General features: G+C 37.0%; 1 protein-coding gene and 1 pseudogene across 4 annotated transcripts in view; one reads left to right on the top strand and one right to left on the bottom strand.

Moving 5' to 3' along the window:
* The window catches only part of CRACD (capping protein inhibiting regulator of actin dynamics), a 238,323-nt gene that overhangs the window by 218,406 nt on the left and 3,196 nt on the right, over positions 1–16,721 (bottom strand). The gene's annotated exons all lie outside the window — the stretch shown is intronic.
* LOC123815757 lies at positions 12,321–12,689 on the top strand (annotated as a pseudogene).

Here is a 16,721-nt window from a genome sequence, read left to right as displayed (position 1 = left end):
CTGAGGAAACCAGGGTGGGAAAAAGAACTCTGTCTTCCAAATACTAGGGATGTTTGCTCTGATTACAGTGTCTTATCACAGAAGTACAGTCAAAGAAGCTAAATAGCCAATGTTCTTGCACCTCCCCCACTGTAGCAAGCCCCACCTCCTCTGTTAAAATGATTTCCAGGGCATTTAAAAGACCAAAGCCCTTCTTCCACCCTCCATTTTTCCCTCTTTCTTCTTTGGGGATCTAGACATTACAGACTAAGATATGTAAAAAACGACAGCATATGCAAAGAAATCAGAAAATAACCATGCATGCCCAAGGGAAGTCTCACAAAAGAGCTGAGAAGATATTAAATTTGCATTTCAGGCTAATCCTCAGCACAGAGACAAATACAACAATCAAAAAGACAAAAACAATAACAAAAAAGCCCCCAGCAAAACTGGGGAGGAGGAAAAATCTGTTTTCCAGAATTATCACATTATTAGATTCAAAGATCCAGTGTTTAACAACAAAAATGTCACAACACACACAAAGAAACAGGAAAGTATGACACATTCAAAGAAAAAGAATAAACCAACAAACTGTCCCTGAAAAAAGACCTAATGGCAGGGATACTAGACAATGACTTTAAAACAACTGTCTCAAAGATGCTAAAAGAACTAAAGGGAGATGTGGAGAAAGTCAAGAGAACAATGTGTGAGCAAAATAAAACTATTCATATAAAGTTTGAAAACCTAAAAAAAAAAAACAAAAATTCTAGAACTTTAAAAGTACAACAGAAATTTTAAAAATCACTACATAGAATCAAAGGCAAATTTGAGCAGGGAGAAAAAAAGAATCAGTGAACTTTAAAACAGGACTATGGAAATTATTGATGCTGAGAAGTAGAAAAAAGGTATTGAAGAAAAGTGAACAGAGCTTAAGAACCCCATTAAGTGGACCAACACATGCCTCATGGAAATCCAAGAATAAAAAAGAGAGAAAGCAGCAGGGAGAATATTCGAAGAAATAATAGCTGAAACTTCCCAAATTTGATGAGATACATTAATATAAACATACAAGAAATTCAACAAACTCAGGGAGAACACACTGAACTCAGGGAGATACACACTGAAACACTTTACAGCCAAACTTTAAAAAGACATGGAGAGAATCTTGAACACACCAACAGAGAAGTGAATCATCAGCAGCAGATTTCTCAGAAACTTTGGAGGTCAGAAGACAGTGGGCTGATATAGTCAAAGCAATAAAAGAAAAAACTGTCAACCAAGAATCTTATAACTGGTAAAACTGCCTTTCAAAAGTGAAAGAGAAATTAAAACATTCCCAGCAAACGAAAGCTTAGGCAATTTATGACCACTAGATCAGCCCTGCAAAAAAATGCTAAAGAGAATCCTGCAAGGTAAAATGAAAGGACGCTACACAGAAATTCAACACTGTATGGAGAAATTTCTATCTCAAAGTTAAATACATGAGCAATTATTAAAAGTTAGTATTATTGTAACTATGATTTGTAATTGTCTTTTGTTTGCTTTCTACATGATTTAAGAGACCAATACATTTAAAGAAAAAATTAGTGTAAAAGCTAGAATTACTACATCTTTGGCATATAACCCCAAATATTGTTTTCTATACAATTTGGGAAACAATGCATTTAAAAGAATTATTAGTTCATACTTCTGGGCACATATGTATAAAATTATAATTTTGTGACAACAACCAAAAGGGGTGGGGGTAGACCTGTAAAGGAGCAGAGTTTTTGCATGAACCAGTATAAAAGCATGTAATATACAAATAATTTATACAAATTAGTGTGTAATAACTTTAGGATGTTAAATGTAATCCCCATGGTAACCACTAAAGGTAACTACTGAATATACACAAAAGGAAATGAGAAAGAAAAGTAAACATTTCACCAAAAAACATCAACTAAACACAAAAATACAGTAATGCAGGAAATGAGGGACAAAAAAGGCTACCGAGCATAAAGAAAATAAATAGTACAATGACAAAAGTAAATCCCTCATTAACAGTAATTACTTAAAATGTAATTCAATTAAATTCTCCAATCAAAAGACAGCAATTGGCAGAGTTGATAAAAAATACATGACCCAACTATATGCTATCGACAAGATCCAAAGATACAAACAGGGTAAAAGTAAGGACCCATGGACAAAGACAATAGGGAAAGGGAAAGAACTGAATGTGGGAGGTGGGGGTGGGTACGGTGGGGGAGAGTAATGGGAGAAAAAATGTGGACAACTGTGATTGAACAACAATAAAAAATAGTAATAAATCTTAAAAAAAACACATCTAATGAGAGACCATCAAATATATGTAGTAAAACTGACAGACCAAAGGAAGACATATCTACAGTAATAGTTGGAGATTTCAATACTCCACTCACAATAATGCATAAAACAACTGGACAGAGGTTAAATAAAGAAATAGAAAGCAAGCCCTGGCTGGCATAGCTCAGTGGATTGAGCGCGGGCTGGGAACCAAAGTGTCGCAGGTTTGATTCCCAGTCAGGGTACATGCCTGGGTTGCAGGCCATGACCCCCAGCAACCACACATTGATCTCTCTCTCTCTCTCTCTCTTTCTCTCTCCCACTCCCTCCCTTCCCTCCCTAAAAATAAATAAATAAAATATTAAAAAAAAAAGAAATAGAAAGCTTAAACAGGATAATGAAACAACCAGATCTTAAAGACATATAGGACACTCTACCCAAAAATAGCATACACATTCTCCTTAACTGCACATGGAACATTTTCCAGGATAGAACATATGTTAGACCACAAATTAAGTCTCAGTAAATTTTAAAAAACAGACTGATCATACAAAGTATCTTCTCTGACCATAATAGGATGAAGTTATGAATTAATTAAAAAAATAAGACTAGAAAATTCACAAAATTCTGTAAATTAGACAATACATTTTTAAACAACCAATGGATCAAAGAAGAAATCACAAGGGAAATTAGGAAATATTTGGAGACAAATGAAAATGAAAACAAAACATACCAAAACATATGGGATACAGCAGAACATATGCTAAGGGGAAAATTTATAGCTATAAACATTTATATTGAAAATAAGAAAGATCTCAAATCAACAACTTTACAACTTAGGGAGGAAAAAGAACAAATGAAACTCAAAGCTAGCAGAGAAAGTAGATAATAAAGATTAGAGCAGAAATAAACAAAATAGAGAATAGAGAAAAAATAAAGAATATAAGTGAATCTGGAAGTTGATTCTTTGAAAAGGTGAACAAAATTGACAAACCTTTAGCTAGATGGACTAAGAAATAAAAGAGAGAAGATTCAAATTACTACAATCAGAAATGAAAGTGGGAACATAACTAATGATTCTATAGAAGTAAAAAGGAGAAATAGAAGACAGTACTATGAGCAATTATATGCCAAAAAATTGGATAGCCTAGATGAGCTGAACAAATTCCTTGAAACACAAAACATACCAAAATTAAATCACAAAGAAATGAAAAATAGAAAATCTGAATAGAAAAGAAAATAGAATCAGTGATCTAAAATCTCCCAAAGAAAGCTTTACTAGTAAATTCTACTAAACATTTAAAGAGGAGCACAATCCTCAAACTTTTTCACACCAAAAAAAAAAAAAGAAGAGAGAACACTTCCTAGGACTCAATCTATAAGGCCAGCATAACACTGATACAAAGCAAGACAAATACACCACGAGAAAAGGAAACTACAGACCAATATCACTTAGAAACATTGATGTAAAAATACTCAGTAAAATAATAGCAAACATAATTCATCAGCATACTAAAATAATTAATACCATGGCCAAGTGGAATCTATTCCTGAAATCCAGTGATGATTTAACACACAAAAATTGATCAATGTAACTCATCATATCAACAGGATGAAGGAAAATACCCCATGTCCACTTCAACTGACGCAGAAAAATACATGACAAAATTCAACACTCTTCCATAATAAAAATACTTAACAAAATAGGAATAGAAGAAAACTACCTCAACATAATACCAACCATATATTAAAAACTCACAGCAAACATCATACTCAATGATGAATGACTGAAAGCTTTTCCTTTCAGATCAGGAAAAAGGCAAAGATACCTGGTTTCACCACTTCTATTGAAAACAGTACTGAAAGTTGTAGCCAGAGCAAGTAGGAAAGAAAATGAAATAAAAGGCATTCAAATTGGAAAGAAAGAAGTAAAATCATCTTTGTCTGCAGATGATGATGATCTTATACGTGGAAAACCACAAGGACTCCACAAAGAAGCTGACAAAACAAATGAATTCACCAAGGCAGCAATATTCCAAGTAAACATACAAAATCAGTTTTATTTCTATATACAAACAATAAGCAACCTGAAAAGAAAATTATAAAATAGTTCAATTTTTAACAGCATAAAAAAGAATAAAATACTTAGGAATTAACTAAGAAAGTGAAAGACCTATGCCATGAGAACTACAAAATACTGCTGAAAGAAAGTAAAGAAGACATAAATAAATGGAAACATATCCCATGTTCATGGATTAGAAGACTGAACATTGTTAAAATATCAATACTATACAAAGCAATCTACAGATTCAATGCTATCCCTATCAAAGTCCTGATGACTTGTATTGCAGAAACAGAAAAACTTGCCCTAACATTCACATGGACTATCAGGGAGCCCCTGAGAGCCAAAACAATCTTGAAGAAGAACAAAAGTGAAGGACTCACACCTCCTGATTTCAAAACTTAGTACAAAGGTACAGTAATCAAAAAAGTATAGGGTTCTGGCCAAGATGGAGGTGTAGGCAGAAACACTTCACTTCCTCACACAACCAAAAGAAGGATAACAACCAATTTAAAAACAAAGAACAACCAGAACTGCCAGAAAATCATTTGCATGTCAATCCAACAACCAAGGAGTTAAAGAAACATTCATCAAGGCTGATGTGCCAAGGCAAAATATGGCCCACATGAAAGAACAGATCAAAACTCCAGAAAAATAACTAAGCAACAAGGAGATAGCCAACCTACCTGATGCAGAGTTCAAAACACTAGTAATCAGGATGCTCACAGAATTGATTGAGCCTGGTTGCAAAATGAAGAAGAAGTGAAGGATACACAAAGTGAAATAAAGGAAAATATACAGAGAACCAACAGTGAAGGGAAGGAAACTGGGGCTCAAATCAATGATTTGGAACAAAAGGAAGAAATAAGCATCCAGCCAGAACAGAATGAAAAACAACAACGCAAAAAAATGAGGAGAAGATTAGGAACCTCTGGGACAACTTTAAACATTCCAACATCTGAATCATGGGGGTGCTGGAATGAGAAGAGGAAGAGCAAGAAATTGAAAACTTATTTGAACAAATAATGAAGGAAAACTTCCCCAAACTGGCAAAGGAAATAGACTTCCAGGAAGTCCAAGAAGTTCAGAGTCCCAAAGAAATTGGACCCAAGGAGGAACACACCAAAACATATTATAATTAAGTTAACCAAGATTAAAATAAGGAGAGAATCTTAAAAGCAGCAAAAGAAAAGGAAACAGTTACCTACAAAGGAGTTCCCATAAGGCTATCAGCTGATTTCTCAAAAGAGACCTTATAGGCAAGAAGGGGCTGGAAAGAAGTACTCAAAATCATGAAAGGCAAGGACCTACTTCCAAGATTACTCTATCCAGCAAAGCTATCATTTAGAATGGAAGTGCAGATAAAGTGCTTCCCAGGCAAGGTATAGTTAAAGGAGTTCATCATCACCAAGCCTTTATTATATGACATTTTAATGGGACTTATCTAAGAAAGAGAAGATAAAAAATCACGAGCAGTAAAATGGCAACAAACTCACAACTATCAACAACTGAATCTAAAAAACAAAACAAAAAACTAAGCAAAGAACTTGAAAAGGAACAGAATCACAGAAATGTATATAATATGGAGGGTCATCAGCAGGGAGGGGGCGGGAGAGAAGGGAAGGAAATGGTGTAGGGAATAAGAAGCATAATAGGTAGACACTAAATAGACAGGGGGAGATTAAGAATAGTATAGGAAATGTAGAAGCCAAAGAACTTATATGCACAACTCATGGAAGTGAACTAAGGGGGGGAGGGGAATGGTGGAGGGTGGGGGACGGTTTAGGGAGAACGGGAATAAAAGGGAGAAAAATTGGGACAACTGTAATAGCATAACCAATAAAATATACTTAAAAACAGCATAGTACTAGCATAAAGACACACATGTTTTCTGATGGAGGAAAACAGTCCTTAAATAAACTCTCGCATATACGGTCAAATGATTTTTGACAAGGGTGCTATGACCACTCAATGGCGAAAGGACAGTCTTTTCAACAAATGGCACTAAGAAAAATGGATATCAACATGTAAAAAACTGAAGTGGGACCTTTACCTAACACCACATCTGAAAATTAATTCAAAATGGGTGAAGGACCAAAATGCAAAACCTAAAACAATAAAACTCTGAAGAAAATGTAGGACAAATGCTTCTCAACATTGGATTTGGCAATCATTTCTTGGAAATGACACCAAAGGCAGAGATGATAAGAGAAAAGAATAGACAAATTGAAATTTATAAAAATTTTATGCATCAAAACACCACCCATGGAGTAACCCACAGAATGAAAGAAAATTATTTGCAAATCACTATCAGAAAGGGATTAATACCCAGAATACACAGAGAACTTCTAAAACTCAATAACAAAAAAAAACCCCAAACAATCCAATTTAAAAGAGGAGAAAGGACTTGAATAGACATTTCTACAAAGATGACATAAAAGTGGCCAATCAGTACATAAAAATATGCTCCACATCACTAATCATCAGGGAAATGCAAATCAAAGCCACAGTGAGATACCAATTCACACCTGTCAGGGTGGCTATTATGGAAAGAAAAAAAGACAAGTGTTGGAGAGGATGTAGAGAAATTGGAACCCTTGTGCACTGTTGGTGGGAGTGTAAAATATAAAACAGCCACTGCAGAATGCAGTATGGCAGTTCCTGGAAAAACTAAAAATAGCATTACTGTATGATCCGGCCACCTCTCTTCTTTTCAATACTCAAAAGAATTGAAAGCAGGGTCTTGAAGAGGTATTTGTACACCTTTGTTCAGAGTAGCATTATTTACAACATCTAAAACATGGAAGCAACCCAAGTGTCCATCAACAGATAAATGGATTTTTAAAAAATGTTATATACATAAAATGGGATCTTATTCAGCCATAAAATGGAATAAAGGTCTAACATATGCTACAACATGAATGAACCTTGAAGACATTATACTAAGTGAAATAAGTCAGCCACGAAAGGACAAATACTGTATGATCCCACTTACATAAGGTACCTAGAATAGGCAAATTCATAGAAAATAGAATCAGGACTGGGGGAATGAGTATTTTTTAAACAGCTACAGAGTTTCTGTTTGGAATGGTGAAAAAGTTCTGGAAATGGGTTGTGGCTGGTGATGGTTGTGTGACTTTGAATGTAGTTAATGCCAGCAAACTGTACACTTAAAATGGTTAAAACAGTAAATTTTATGTTATTTTTTAAAAATTTTTAAGAGATTATTTATTTATTTATTTTTAGAGAGGGAAGGGAGGGAGAAAGAGAGAGAGAAAGAAAAACATCAATGTGTGGTTGCTGGGGGCCATGGCCTGCAACCAAGGCATATGCCCTGACTGGGAATCGAACCTATGATACTTTGGTTCATGGCCCGCGCTCATCCACTGAGCTACGCCAGCCAGGGCATTTTATGGTATTAATATATAAATTTTTCTATAATAAAAATTTTAATATTTGAGGAAAAACAGTATTAAAAATTCAGATATAAGTAAATCAAATACTAACATGACCTGTTAGTGTCTCAACAGACTTCTTCCTCCCTCTCTCCTTTTCTCCTTTCTTTCCTTCTGTTCTATACCAAATAATTAAACATGCTGAGTAAGACAGATGCATGAGGGAATTATAGTGAGAATTTAATTTTTAAAAGATAAATCATATAACAACAGGGACTGGCAGAATGAAGTAATCTAGGGCAGGGATTATAAAAAACCAGAAGGCAGAACCAAAGACACAGGAGATACTTTTATATTCAGCAAAAGGAAAAGTGAAGAAAGAACAAAAATACATGGGTAAACCCCAAATATGTAAGTCACTTAGTTCTATAACAACCCCCTGTAAGTCCCATAGAATGATTTACATAATTTAGGCAGGGCCAGCTCCACTGGCTGTAAACTACTAGGCATGGAAACACAGCAACGTAGCTTGGATTCCATGCCAGCATAAGGTCAGGGATCACATCTTACACTATCTCTAAAAGTATAGCATTCCACTGTAGCTTCCCAACCTGCAGATACAATTTGTGGGACATCAATTTCAAACTCTATGGGAATGGTCCTCAATAAACGGTAAGTCCAGATTTAGTGTCTCAGATATAGAACAAGTCAGTTTTAGGCATACTCTCCTACTGATTACCATCTCCAAGAAAACGGTTTAGGGCCAAAGAAGAATGTTTGCATTCTTCAGCCTTTCACTTGATTTGACAAGAATCATCTACACGCCAAACTTGGAGAGCTCAGGAAAGACCCAGCTTATTAATGATTCTTTTAAAAAATCATAATGCCACTGTTACGATTTTAACTGGCAGAAATGGTCTCCTAAGACACATTCCAACTCTAATTAAAGCAGGGCTATCCCAGAGCTCCCACTTAACTTTAATTTATATTAAAATAACTTAGAAGAGCTATTCAATATATTGAACAACTACCCAAATCTGGTTAGGTAAAGGTTAGCATCTTCCCCCTTCCAAAGCCACAAAGCTTTGAGATGGAAAATGTACTGAGGGAGACAGGCAGGATTCAAATTACCAACACGAGTGGCATTTTTCCAAAATGCCAAAGAAGCTGTTTTCTAAAATGAGATTCTGTGGTACCTAGCCAAATCACATATAAAAGGTGGAGTGCTAAAAACATTCTGCCCCATCAATAACCATATTGGTGGAATTAATCGAAACTATAAGAACATCTATACGGAAATCAATTTAAATCAATGTTGAAGAACTTGAACTCCCATAGCTTTTCAGTTAATTATGCCTATGATTTGAGATCTGGAAGAGATTCCCAATATTTCCAAGGCTTCTTCTTCCACCTCATCCAAAGTTCCCTAGGCGACTCCATCTGTAAGAAGCACTACTTTTTACTCCACTCACTCAGTTTTACTTTCCTCACAGCACTTCTCACGACCTGACATGCTCTTACACACTTATTTCTTCACTGTTAATTGTCTGCCTCTCCCACCAGAAGATCACCTCCACAGTACAGGGGGCCTGCGTTTGCTCCCATACTCCAGTGCCAACAGCCACACCTGGCACAGACGAGGCCCTTAGTAACTACAGTATTTGTTTGCTGACAGACTGAGCAACTCTTGCCCAAACCTTTCATCGTACACATGAGATTATTTGAGGCTCAGAGAAGTGAACTGACTTGCCCAAGCTCATGAGGCTAGAGGGAGAGCTGACCTTAGAACCAAGCCTCTTAACTCCCAGTCATCCTTCCAGAGTAGACTCAGTTATGCCACTCCCTGCTTTTGATAGTTCCCCGTTGCCTATAAAACGTCAGCCTTCTCTGCCTTTTAAGCTCTCCAAATTTTGCCTTACTTTTCTAGTCTTGTCTCCTGCCACTCCCTTCTATGCCCCATGTTCCTGCCACCTCAGCACCTCAGCAAGGCTTTCATGCTTCCAGATCTTTGCTCACTCTGTTCCCTACCTCTAGAATACCTTTCCACCTGCCAAAATTCTACCCATCTGTCAAGACCCAGCGCAAATGTCACTTCCTCTGTGAGCTTCCTTCCTATCTGTCTTCATTCTACCCTTCTTCACCAGAATATTCCTTCCTGTGAGTTCCCACAGCACTTTGACCCTCTATCACAGCACACTACATTCTGCTGTGTCTTTCTTCTTTACTAGACTCTGAGTCCTTCATTCTCATATTCACTGACAGCCCCACGGTGCCTGGTACAAACAGCTGGAACCAGAAGAGAAGGAGGGAAAACAGGGGACAGGTGCTGCCCTGCTATGTTCAGTGAGATTCCCAATGGGATGGCCAGCATCCCAGTCTCCCAGCTCACTGTCCCAGTGACCCGAAGGGAAAAATCAGTGAGTGCTAGAAATGGGACATGACATTTAACGTGACAGCACATGAAATCACTAGTGAATTACAGAATATTAATCAAAATGCATTTGTTGTACGACAATGCTTCTGTAAAATTTGTTCTATAAAAATGCTACATTCTTTTTCCAGATTAGAAATGACAACAAGAGTTTTGAGTGTTCTGGTCTGAGGTCTACTATTGTCGTATTCAAATGCTCTGTATTGCCTCCACCCTTGTTCTTTTCGCACCGCGCCCATGGTGCCCAGCACATGTGTGTGCTCGGTACATGTGCAATGACACGCCATAAACTGGGTTCATGCCGACTCGGTTGAGTGGGATGTGGGTGGTCATGGTACCTCGCATTAAACTTCACACCACAGGGGGCAATTACTTTTTTGGCCTACTAACTTTGTAGGAATCTTCAAATTGCTATCTTGTTTTGTTTCTCTGTACCTAGGATCAATGGGGGTTGTTTGTGACAGACAAAAAGCATAGAAAAATGATAATCTGGAAATGTTTTTATAAGCCACTATTCTGGAATTAGTCACTTGTTTTCTTTGAACCTCTAAAATACCCTTCCTAAAAGGTGAATTTATACATATTGCTATCTGGTATGGATGATGAAATTAACTGAAGTACCAGAGGCTGCCTTACAAAGTCCTTGTTCGTTAGTTGTCATTGGGTCACTGACAATAGACTCAGAATGACTTAAAACTCTGTGTGGGCCAGAAAAGAAAGGCTAGATCTGAAGCCACATAAAGAAAATATCTTTAAGATGTTAATTTGAAATGGGAGAAAGGTACAGGGAGTAAGAAGCATAAACGGTAGGTACAAAATAGACAGGGGGAGGTTAAGAAAGTATGGGAAATGGAGAAGCCAAAGAACTTGTATGTATGACCCATGGACATGAACTAAAGTGGGGGAATGATGGTGGAAGGAAGGGGATGCAGGATGAAGAGAAAAAATGGGACAACTGTAATAGCATAATCAATAAAACATATTTTTAAAAGATGTTCATTTGAGCTACCTTTATTGATTTGGAAAACAAAACTCTCAGCTAAAAACAACAAACAACAAATCTGGTCCTGGGGTTTTCTTCCTTCTTATCTTTGCCAAGTAAAGACCATTACTCTCACAAAACTGAAAACACTCTGGGTTTACACGAGCTCAGTACTGGAACACCCAGAGCATCCAAGGATAAGAGATAGTAGCTAATTGCTCATAATCTCTTTCTTCAGAACACAGGCTAAGCAATCTCTCTTCACTCAACTCTCCTTCATCCAAAAGACATACAGCCAGAAAATCTTGCTGCTTTTCTATCAAGGTTCATTTAAAATCATATGAAATCTTCTTTGTAATAAGAAATACATATTAAAAGTATCCATTAAAATGAGCAGCATATATTATTTATCCCAGAGTTACAACTATTAGTGTCTAATATTTTAATGTGCTTTTCTTAGAAGTAAATAAAGCTGTAGGGCCTCTGACCTATATAGGGAGGTAAAACTGCACCTAAACATCAATATTATAAACAAAACAAACTCCCACTTCTATATATGCCCACACACACAAACACATACACACACACACACCCCGACCGGCATCACACCTAATATGTAATGACTCAGGCACAGATCTTGCAACATATGGTGACTGCCATGCACTAAATGGTCCTTAATGGTTCAGAGATCCATCTTCCTGAGCACCCAACCTATTAGCAGGGAGAGATTACAGGCGATGGAAAGAACTCAACTCAGTTACTTAACCTCTGAACGTTAGCTTTCTTATCTGTAAAATGAGGGGTTGGTCTAGGACAGCACTGCCCAGCAAAAATACAATGCAAACCACAAATGTGAGCCACATACATTATTTTTTATTTTCTAGTAGGCATATTTGAAAGAGTTCAAGGTAAAATAAATTTAAAAATTTTTTTATTCAATCTAACACAGTTAAAACACTATTTTAATATGTAATCAATATTTTAATATAATTAATGACATATTTTACATTTCTTTTCATACCAAATGTTTGAAACTTATGGCACATCTCAATGTGCACAAGCTGTATTTCAATGAGGCTTTGAGCTGCCTGCCTCCCTTGAGCCGGGGCCTGGGGGCTTGGGAGCTGGAGCCAGAGCCGGAGCTGGTTCCCCTGAGGTAGAGCGTCCGCCATGGCCAAGTGCCTGGCCCAGAGCATTGTGATGAGGGTACAGGTGGTGGGCAGGGCTTTTGCCGGGACCCGTGGCAGGAGCTTGCAGCCAGCCGGGCCGCAAGGGGGATGTGTCCGACACCAGTCTGCAGCTGCCTCTAACCTCTCTGGCCTCAGCCTCCAGGAGGCACCGCAGATCCTCAATGTCTCCAAGCTGAACCCCAGGGATATTCAGAAGAATTATGAATATCTATTCAAGGTGAATGATAAATCTGTGGGCAGCCCCTTCTACCTGCAGTCAAAGGTGGTCTGAGCAAAGGAGCACCTTGAGAAGGAACTCTGAATCCAGGCCCAGGAGGACAGAGAGAAAGAGCAGAAGCCCCAGACGTGACCACTTGGCTCCTCCTGCCCCACTCTGCCCACCATCTCTAATTTATAGTTTGGTAATAAATGTCTTTTCCATGTTTCTCAAGTACAAAAAAATATATATATATATATATACCATATATATATATATATAAACCATATATATATGGTTTATATGGAACCAGTGGCTACCGTAGGAGACAGCACAGGTCTAGATGACCTCTGACACTTCTCTCAACAATAAAAATAATTTTAATGAAGGGAACATGAGATTTGTAGACCAGGAATAGTTAGAAAAACTATAAAATGCATCCCAGAAGATTCTAAGTGTGCCTATTCTCATTCAAAATGGCCCTTTGCTTTTTTTGTTTTCACTTTTAAAAAATTCAGTGGCGTTGGGTCTGTGAACAGCTGAGTAGGTGGTTTGATCTCCGACCTGCAGACTCACCCTGGTCTCCCCACCACAGCTAGCGCCCTACAAACCTCGAGGGAGGTTAAGACCATTCAGGAGAATGTGCAACTGCTGAATGAATGAGACTTCTAAAAAATCCTGACTTGAAAAACAACTGTCAAAATGAGAGTTTAACACAACTGACAAAAATATTTGACAACTATGTTATCTTCTACATGTTAAGATAATGTAAGAAGCACAATTTGCACATGATTTTGGAATTATTTTCCCAGTTACTCGACATCTACTGAGAAAGATTCATGCTGCTCCCCCACAGTGTCTCACTTATTAGTCCCTTTGTGATCAGTGACCTGCCCACGCCAGATGGCTGGTCTGGGTGAAGAGTACCATATGAGACGAGAGAACAAAGCTAAGTTAACTGTCTTTCCCGGGCATTGAACCTGTGACCCTGATCTCATTAACTCTAGATCACAGTCAACACATCACAAATATGGTTGGGGCAGCTTCATCGCAAGTGCCAAGAAAGTTCATTGTGTCTGTCACAATGATACTCGGGCCGACGAAAAGTCACTAAACATATTTAAAACTTTTCACAATGAAGAAAATCCAAAATGCAATCATTTAGGGCAGCCTAGAATTCATCAGCAGTATCTTATCAGCTCTGTTCAATCTGTCACAAGGTTCCCCAAGAACATCAGCTGTGGTCCCCACCTGAGACCATATACAGCTTTGACAATGGAGTTGTGATGTCTTCTCTTCTCAAAATAGGGATCTTGGGACCATGACCTTTCCTTTTGACTTCTCCCAAGTGAAGAAACCATGGGCTACTTACCAACTGTATACAAGAATCATCACTGATTATTTATTGAATCCAGCTTATCCTAGCTTTCAATAATAACTAAGTTACTGTGTTGCACCCCCTCCCCTCTCCCTCTTAGAGCCAGCCAATCCCTCACCAGGTGAGGGGGGCCCAGACAGTGGGCTCTGTGTGGGTTGTTCTTCCCTTCCCTGGTAAAAAGCCAACACCTTTTTGAGCAAGTCGTCCTTCCTCCCTTGTTATTGGAAATAATCCTCTTAGCAGCTGCTATATGCTCTTGAATTCTATTCTCACAATCTGCCTCTACTGAGCTGAGTGCTTACTTCTGATTTAAATATCTCCCAAAGTGTTTCAGGGGTGTAGTTTCTCTATCTTTTCCTAAAATGCTTAATAATTAATACCATGCTGTTTTCAGAAATAACTTTATTAAAGAACTGGTCAAGATTTTAAAATCTGAAAATAGCCCCGGCTGGTGTGGCTCAGTGGATTAAGAACTAACCTGTGAACTGATATGTTGCTGGTTCGAGTCCCAGTCAGGACACATGCCTGGGTTACAGGCCAGGTGCCCAGTTGGGGCAGGCAAGAGGCAACCACACATTGATGTTTCTCTCCCTCTCTTTCTCTCTCCCTGTCTCTCTCTCTCAAAATAAATAAAAAATAAAAATAAATAAAATAAAATCTAAAAATATTTCCACTTTTCATTTTTGACAATTTAAGTGAAATCACTTTTCTACATACAGACTTACTAGGACATAAAAGCTATTACATATGGTTGTGCTATTTGGCTTCTTGAATATTTCCGATAACATGTGGCTATAAGGCATTCAACATCTCTTTGAGATATTTACTGTTATTTTTATTTCCACACAGTTACTTAAAATAATTTTTTAACTTATGGATTAAGAGTTTGTGATCTTGCACTTCTCATATATCTGTAGAAATCATACCTATATACAAACCTAAAATATTTGTACATATCTGCCTCAAAGTCACTTGTACAAATAAATACCTAAATTGATTTTGTTCTTATCTCTAAGAATTTCCACATCAAGAATAACAGTAGTACAGAATGTAATGGTAACTGAGTTTAGTATCTGCCTGAATATACAAATTACAGTAAACAATTACTGAAATGTTCCTTAGTGCTCACAAAAACCATACCAATCCACTAAGGGTTAAATGTTAGGCAAAAGGAGTAAAAGAATAAAATAAACATAAAATGTAAGCTTACTACATTTGTACACATAATTTCATTAGGGGCAAAACGATTTTTTGAGGGCTAACCTAAGCATGAAATCTGTTAACAATAAAGAAAACTACATTCATTCTTATCTAATCTTAACACAAAATGATGATGATTAACAGAAATAAAGATTTTCAAACCACATTTTTAAACCATGAAACTGCTGTTTGTCTAAAATATCATCATGATCTACCCAAACCCTGATTTCAAAATTAACAGTTTGAAAAGACTAACCTTAACTCAACAAATAAACTCTTTTAACACATGGCAAGTGTAAAGTTCCGTGCCATAGAAGCTGCAAGCAAAAGCGAGCACCTGATAATCATCTTCTGTGTATGGCACACCCTACATGTCACGGCAACACACACACCACACAGCGTGAGAGTCAGCTTGTAAGATACAGTTGGAAAGAAACAGTGAAATTCGTCTTTCCATTATCAGTTAAACTCATCTATCTGTATATACTAAGTACTTTTTATAATAAAATATATTTCCTTAACAGTCTCTAATTATTTCTCAATATTTTTTAAATAGGAGGAAAGTCCAAGAAATGCCCTAAATTTAAAATTAAAATAGTGCTGAAAATTTAAGAAACACTTGCAAAAACTGAAATACAAAAAAAAATTAGTAGGACAGTTAGTGGTGGTTTCTTACAAGTATTTTACACAATAATGCTGCCTGGTGACTCTGTGACAAATCGGGACACCATAAAGTACCCTCTGTAGCTCTGAGGTCTTCACGCTGAGCCTTACCAAAAGCTGGCAATCATTCCTAATGAAGTCTTTTTATAGTTACATAGTTTTCATGTCTCTTCTGAAGATATATTAGACCTTTGGGTGCTCAATAAAGCCAACCAATTAATTGACTCTACCATCAAAACCTGAGAAGTTATTTTAAAATATTTACATTAAAGACCAGCGAAGTCAAAATAAGTTACTACTCTACCTGCTATACTCTTTCACTTTATTTACTAAGTTCACATTTTTTTTCCAAGTGGGTTCTTTCAAAGGAAACAGTAAAAGAGATATCATAATAGGTAATTTCTGAATATTGCCACTCAAATTTACCTAAACTAAGAAATGACACATCAGAAGTTACTGAGAGAGAACATCAGAACAGAGTGTGGAGGAAAGAGGAGAGCTTCGGGGTCAAACAGAACTCATGAATTCCTGATTCACCTCTCATGAACTTCATGATGTTGGGCAAGTTCGCAAAGCCTCTTTCAGTCTTACTTTCAATTATCAAATGGAAACACAAGGCCAAACTACAGGCTGCTATGAGCACTGAATTAGAAAACATGTAATAGTAGCACAGTACCTAGACCATCATAAACACTCAATAAATGGCTATAATTACTAAGAAGTGTTTAATAACTCATACTCAGTATAATTTAATATTCAAATTCCAACTGAAGTTGTAAATCATTAGAAGGAAAAATATAAAAATTCAGTAACATTTTTCTTTAATGAACTTAACCGTATTATCCTTTACATTAGTGTTTTTCAAACTGCAGGTGATGATCCTTAATAGGATTGAAATCATTTAGTGGATCTCAAGCAGCTTTTCTAAATAAAATAGAATAATA

Source organism: Phyllostomus hastatus, unplaced genomic scaffold (genome assembly GCF_019186645.2).
Source record: "Phyllostomus hastatus isolate PE091 unplaced genomic scaffold, TTU_PhHast_1.1 phas_contig_196, whole genome shotgun sequence".
NCBI lineage: Eukaryota > Metazoa > Chordata > Mammalia > Chiroptera > Phyllostomidae > Phyllostomus > Phyllostomus hastatus.
Note: the sequence above shows the minus strand (reverse complement) of the source record. Positions and strands in the feature narration are given on the sequence as shown.